General features: G+C 35.3%; 1 long non-coding RNA gene across 1 annotated transcript in view; it reads left to right on the top strand.

Annotated features, from left to right (window-relative positions):
• LOC131525230 (uncharacterized) overlaps positions 1-7,514 on the top strand; it is a 38,293-nt gene that overhangs the window by 21,686 nt on the left and 9,093 nt on the right. The window contains exon 2 of the long non-coding RNA XR_009267155.1: positions 2,068-2,244. This is a non-coding gene — a long non-coding RNA (uncharacterized LOC131525230). The remainder of the gene's footprint in view (positions 1-2,067; positions 2,245-7,514) is intronic.

Below are 7,514 nucleotides of genomic sequence, written 5' to 3'. Positions count from 1 at the left end.
TATTAGAAAAAAAGAAATTAGAAAATAAATTACCCTGTTACATTAATGAAAATAATTTGAATGAAAACGTGAATAAAAATTTGTGAAATAAAACGTCAGAAAACATGATAATTGGGGGTGGGTGGGTTTGTTTTTATTTTAAAAATATTTTAAATCACAGAGTAATTATAGTGTTACATTACAGTGTATATTATGTCGTTACAGTGTAATTATTCATTTAATTTCTGAGTAATATTAACTACATGTACTTATGGTTAGGGTTTGGCTTAGGGTTACTTGCATGTAATTATGCATAATTACCGTATTGACCCGAATATAAGACGACCCTGATTATAAGACGACACGCTTTTTGAAAACCAAATCTTGTTTTGTTTTTGTTTTTCTCCTCTCTCTGTAAAACACATTTTTTCTTAAATTATTTTCATATTGCATATTTCTCCTATTTTAATTTTTGTTTTGAAAGTATGGTAAATACTGGTAAAATGTACCAACAATGACATTGAAAATATACACATTTTGATATAACATAAAAATAACAGGTAGCCCATCTGAATTATATAACATTTAGACTATCCAGCCTACCAAAATTTTATTAACAGTAGAAGTGAAATCTTATTGTAGTCTTCAAATCTGGGCACTGTCTTGTGTTTTAAAATCACTTACAGAGGAAGTTTGGTCCCTTCAGGCTAACATGACAGTCACGACTCGTGCCGCTGTAAGCTTTTCTTTTTCTTTTGTTTTCACTCGCGATCTTTACAACACACATTACATATTTCCTGGCACACGTTTTATGCGTTTCTGGCGCCACCTGTTATTGTGGGTGTTTTATTGACATGTCAAAGTCTAGACCCTGAATATAATGGTGCGTTAAAGTCATGTCGAATACATCGTATTTACGAGTTGAACGCACATGAATGCCACCACAATGTGGTTATTATGAGTGGGAAACTCATACTTAAAGAAATTACTTAAAGAAAGTAATTTTCTTTAAGCCCCGAGTTTCCGAGTTGGGGGCGTGTCAGTGAAAAAACGTGTCTGATGCAATGGACACAGCCAAAGACTAAAGATATGCATCGGTAAAGTTGTTGAAATGAATAAAATGATAATTGTTTTGTAATGTAGCCTACAATAAAACTATATAAATTACACATACAAAATATTATATTATTGTATTATTTAATAGAATATATAATTATTCAGTTTACATCACCTTCATAAATTAAATAAAAAAAGAAAAAAACACAATGATGCACATTCTTCATTCATCATTTTGTTAGATGTAGAGTTTAAAAAGTCATTTAATTTTATGTAGAAAAGTTAAATCGCCATCTTGTTCCGACCAAAGTGACTTGAACGCACCCGACGTCGAAATAAGGACTTGTCAACTCGTAAGTACAAACCTCCCAGGAGGACTTGAACGAAGACGACCGCGGAGAATATGTATTTCCAAAAAAAAAAAAAACATCGTCTTATATTCGGGTCAATACGGTAATTGTTATTATAATAGTAAGTACATGTAAGGTAACAAGGACACCTTAAAAAAGTGTAACCTTATTTTTATTAATATTATATTAAAAATAATATATATTTATGATATCACTATAATTATCATTAAGTAAACTATCAAATTATTATTCAGACAAAATTAGAGAATAAAAAAAAACATTGCATATAGGTTGTCAGCATGTCAAGCGGTGACAGCAATGTGACAATATCTAAAACCATTTAAAACACATTTTTACTGATTATTGTATCATAATTACACTTCTTGATTTATTATATTTATGCTGTTTTATCATATTAATTCAGAATTTTCCAGAACGGGACTGGACTATTTAACTGAACTGCAAAACAGCAACAGCAAATAAATAAATAAATAAATAAGTTAAATAAAATGGTTTCAAAATGTTTAAATGAATTTTCACATTCTGTTTTTAATATATATTTGATCTAGCTATATTATCACTATATGTTACTGATGAATGTTTCCTCCTAAGTGATTAAAATAATTGAAAGTTGATTGTGAAGTCACTTGGCCTAAAGTGAATGTGTTACCTCTCTCACTAGTGGCTCCTGCAGTAGCAGAGATGCCATGCTGCGTGCATGTGAAGTCTTCAGAAGCTGGCATTGGTTATCTCACATGGTGGAAAAGGCAAGATGGTTTCAGGAGGCGTTCTGGAGGAGACAGCATTGTTCTCAAGTATCATACAACAGTCTGAAGACAACACACTTTAGGACATTGGGGTATGAGCATTCCAATCTGCAATGACGTGAGAGCGAATGTTTGTATTTGGGGCATGACATGACTCCCTGTGTTGCTGGAGGCAATGGTGGGGTCAGTCTTGTCACTGTGGGAGCTTCATGGTAGTGAACCTGCCAGAAGTGCTCGTAGCCTTCGCACACACATGTAAACACATGCAAACGCACTCTCACACAGCCAGATGACTCAAACACTCCTGCAGCCGCTGGCCCAAACTAAATGCGTCACAGAGCCACACAAAAATAATCAGACACAAAAACACAGAATCACGCGCTCACACATGCGTGAACGGATGAAAAATGTGAAAAACAGGTTCAGGTGTGGGACAAGTTCAAGGATGGTGTTTTGTTAAAGCGGTTCAACACCAAAGCATAAAGAATTTTGGTTGCTACTGAGAGGTTTTGCCAAGCGTCAATATGATGTCAATGCATTGGTGTACTTGCCTGAAATATGTCTTTTACACAATGAATACTATCCTACAAAACAGATTGGTTTTCTAATGTCATTACATTAGATAACAAAATACTAAAAGTATTTATTTCAAAGACACGGCAAACATATTAAGTAAAACATTTGACAAAAATAAGTTTATAGGTTTGAAATGATAAAACATCATATTTACTGTTCAGAGGAGTGCACTGGACTGGATTGTGTTAGCTTCATACATTCACTAAAAAATTTCTGTATGAAATGGCTGGATAATAAACAAATGGAGAATCAGAATATTAAAATGCCGATATTTTTGGCCATAACTGTATATACAGATGCATCTCAATAAATTAGAATGTCGTGGGAAAAGTTAATTTATTTCAGTAATTCAACTCAAATTGTGAAACTCGTGTATTAAATAAATTCAATGCACACAGACTGAAGTAGTTTAAGTCTTTGGTTCTTTTAATTGTGATGATTTTGGCTCACATTTAACAAAAACCCACCAATTCACTATCTCAACAAATTAGAATACTTCATAAGACCAATAAAAAAAACAACATTTTTAGTGAATTATTGGCCTTCTGGAAAGTATGTTCATTTACTGTATATGTACTCAATACTTGGTAGGGGCTCCTTTTGCTTTAATTACCGCCTCAATTCGGCGTGGCATGGAGCTGATCAGTTTGTGGCACTGCTGAGGTGGTATGGAAGCCCAGGTTGCTTTGATAGTGGCCTTCGGGTCATCTGCATTGTTGGGTCTGGTGTCTCTCATCTTCCTCTTGACAATACCCCATAGATTCTCTATGGGGTTCAGGTCAGGCGAGTTTGCTGGCCAGTCAAGCACAGTAACACCATGGTCATTGAACCAGCTTTTGGTACCTTTGGCAGTGTGGGCAGGTGCCAAGTCCTGCTGGAAATTGAAATCAGTATCTCCATAAAGCTTGTCAGCAGAAGGAAGCATGAAGTGCTCTAAAATTTCCTGGTAGATGGCTGCGTTGACTGTGGACATCAGAAAACACAGTGGACCAACACCAGCAGATGACATGGCAGCCCAAATCATCACTGACTGTGGAAACTTCACACTGGACTTCAAGCAACATGGATTCTGTGCCTCTCCACTCTTCCTCCAGACTTTGGGACCTTGATTTCCAAATGAAATGCAAAATTTACTTTCATCTGAAAAAAGGACTTTGGACCACTGAGCAACAGTCCAGTTCTTTTTCTCCACAGCCCAGGTAAGATGCTTCTGACGTTGTCTCTGGTTCAGAAGTGGCTTGGTAGCCCTTTTCCTGAAGACGTCTGAGCGTGGTGACTCTTGATGCACTGACTCCAGCTTCAGTTCTCTCCTTGTGAAGCTTTCACAAGTGTTTGAATCGGCTTTGCTTGACAGTATTCTCAAGCTTGCAGTCATCCCTGTTGCTTGTGCACCTTTTCCTACCCAAATTCTTCCTTCCAGTCAACGTTGCATTTAATATGCTTTGATACAGCACTCTGTAAAAAGCCACACCTTTCAGTAATGAGCCTCTGTGACTTACCCTCTTTGTGGTGGGTGTCAATGTTCATCTTCTGGATCATTGCCAAGTCAGCAGTCTTCTCCATTATTTTGGTTTCAAAGAACAAGAGATACCCAGAATGTATACTGTAGGGATGGTCATTTATTCAAACTAAAATGTAAATATTCTAATATTTTGAGATACTGATTTTTGACTTTCATGAGCTGTAAGCTCTAATCATCAAAATTAAAACAAAAAAACTTTTGAAATGTTTTACTTTACATGCAATGAATCTAAAATATATGAAAGTTTCACTTGAAATAACTTACAAGAAAAAATGAACTTTTTCATGACAATTTATTGAGATGCACCTATATATATATATACATATATATATATACAGATAGATAGATAGATTTATATTTTATATTTTAATACATTTTATATTCCTGTGATGGCAATGCAAAAATTCCAGTATTTCCAGAATTTTTGCTGACATTTCAAACATTTCAAAAGTTTTTTTGTTTTAATTTTGATGATTAGAGCTTACAGCTCATGAAAGTCAAAAATCTTTGTTAATCCTTTTGATCTTTTATTAAAAAAATTCACAAAAATCTAACCTTTCATTGGGTAATAAGAATTTAAAATGGGGGAAAATATCTTGTGTATTTTCTCTAATACACATTGGTCACAATTACCGACGCCCTTTTATTCAATACTTTTTGAAACCTCAATTTGCCAGTTTAACAGCTCTAAATGTTCTCCTATAATGCCTGATGAGGTTAGAGAACACCTGACAAGAGATCAGAGACCATTTCTTCATCCAGAATCACTCCAGACCCTTTAGATTCCCAGCTCCATGTTGGTGCTTCTTCTCTTCAGTTCACCCACTCATTTTCTATAGGGTTCAGGTCAGAGGACTGGAATGGCCAGCAGAAGCTTGGTTTTGTGCTCAGTGACCCATTTTTGTGTTGTTTTTGAGGTTTGTGTTTGGATTATTGTACGGTTGGAAGATCCAAACATGGCCCATTATAAGATTTCTAACAGAGTCAGTCACTTGATTTTTTATCTGTTGGTATTTGATAGAATCCATGATGCCATGTGTCTAAACAAGATGTCCAGGACCTCCAGCAGAAATATAGGCCCACAACATCAAACATACAGCAGTATATTTCATTGTACACATGGGGTACTTTTTATCCCTGTGTTCACCAAACCCATCTTGAGTGTTTACTGCTAAAAAGCTCATTTTTTAGTTTCATCTGACCATAGAAGCCAGTCCCATTTGAAGTTCCAGTCGTGTCTGATAACTGAATATGCTGGAGTTTGTTTTTGGATGAGCTAGTAGAATTTTTCTTGAAACCCACCCAAACAACATGTGGTGATGTAGGTGCTGTTTGACAATTGTTTTTAAAAAGGTTTTCTGACCCCAAGACTCAACTATTTTCTGCAATTCTCCAGCTGTGGTCCTTGGAGCGTCTTTAGCCACTCAAACTCTCCTTCTCACCGTGCATTAGGACGATATAGACACACGTCTTCTTCCAGGCAGTTTCGTAACATTTTATGTTGATTGGAAATTATTAATTATTGCCCTGATGGTGGAAATGGGAATTTTCACTGCTCTAGCTCTTTTCTTAAAGCCACTTCACTAATTTGTGAAGCTCAATTATCTTTTGCTGCACATCAGAAATATATTCTTTGTTTTTTTTCATTGTGATGGATGATTAAGGGAATTTGGGCTTTGTTTTCCCTCCTATTTATATTTCTGTGAAACAGGAAGCCATGGCTGGATAATTTCATCTTCATAATCACCCTGGAGTGCTCAAAATTGTGAATATGAATGGGAATATACTTCAGGAGATATTTTACTCATAAGAATTTCTAGGGGTGCCTATAATTGTGTCCAACGTGTATTTGAGAAAAAAATAAATAAAAAAAATTCATAATGACATTTCCCTCCATTTTAAATTCTTATTATCCAATGAAATGTTAGATTTTTGTCAATTTTTTAATTAAAAGATCAAAAGGATTAACAATGCAGATTAATTTTCACAGCCTTCTTTGATCATATTTACCAAGGGTGCTGATATTTTTGGCCATGACTGTGTATTATATATTTAATTCTTATTATTACGATTATTAAATTATTGTTGCTTTTGTTAAAATAGTCACAAGATGGTCACAAGATAAATATTCAGATTTTTCCCCCAGTAGTCTGTTTTATTCAAACAATTATGAACATTTTTGCATTTAGATACAAAAGAACTTTGCCTGTTGAATATTAAAAACAAATGAACAAACAAAAAATCTGTATCTCCATGTCTGCCATGCAAATCAACTGTCCCTGCTCAGCTCCAGACTGGATCCCCTCTCTCCACTTTCCCTAATTGCAGATTCAATTATTAATATTTTTACACTTAGATTTTTTGGGGGGATCAAACTGTAACCCCGTGTGTCCCAACCAGACGTGACAGCAACACGTGACAATAAGCGACACGGAATTCTATTTTATAAATGTTTTTTATTTTCTGCGACATTGAGGCATAAACAACAAAATATGACAGTGATAATCTCAGGTAATGAGTATGTGCTTTATTCAATGTTAAAAGTGTCTAATGTGAGTTTGAATATTATTTTGCGTGAGATTTATAGCCATAGAGAAGGCAACAATATATTTTACCTCAGATCTTGAAAATAAATTAAAGCAAACTTACGTTAAAACTGTGAACTCACTGCAAACCGATATCCATAAAAAAGATGGTATCACTCACAACTGTTCAGTCCATTCACATTTGAATCATCTATTTTCCGTGTCCACTTTTCTTTACTTCACACTTGCCATGTTTTTGCTGTCACATATCTACACTGGACGCGACAAAGCATTGCAAATCATCTGAACTTTGTGTCAGTACCACAGACTGTATAAAAACAGGTCAGCACATCATAAATAGAACGAGTCAGCTGTTTTCTGTCGGGGTTTGTCGCGCCGCATCCAGTGTAGACAGCATCACTGATTATAAGTAAGTTCTATTGTATTTTGTAGCGTCGCTCCGCGCCGCTCGCGTCCGGTGTAAACACGATGTAAGTTAATGTCGCTTTCTGATGCTGCCTTTGAATTTTCATGCCACATTATTTGAAATTAGCGCGGGCCAAACATTTTTCTCTCGCGGGCCGCCTGTTGAGGAACACTAGTAAGTTTTGATCAATTTAATGCATCCTTGCAGAATAAAAGTAGTAATTTCTTTAAAAAATATATATTACTGACCCTAAACTTTTGTAGGCTATATGTAGTAAGGTGGTATATGCTTCCAGTAAGAGAGAACTGACAA

The sequence above is a fragment of the Onychostoma macrolepis genome, chromosome 19 (genome assembly GCF_012432095.1).
Source record: "Onychostoma macrolepis isolate SWU-2019 chromosome 19, ASM1243209v1, whole genome shotgun sequence".
Taxonomy (NCBI): domain Eukaryota; kingdom Metazoa; phylum Chordata; class Actinopteri; order Cypriniformes; family Cyprinidae; genus Onychostoma; species Onychostoma macrolepis.
This window is presented reverse-complemented; position numbering and strand designations above follow the sequence as displayed.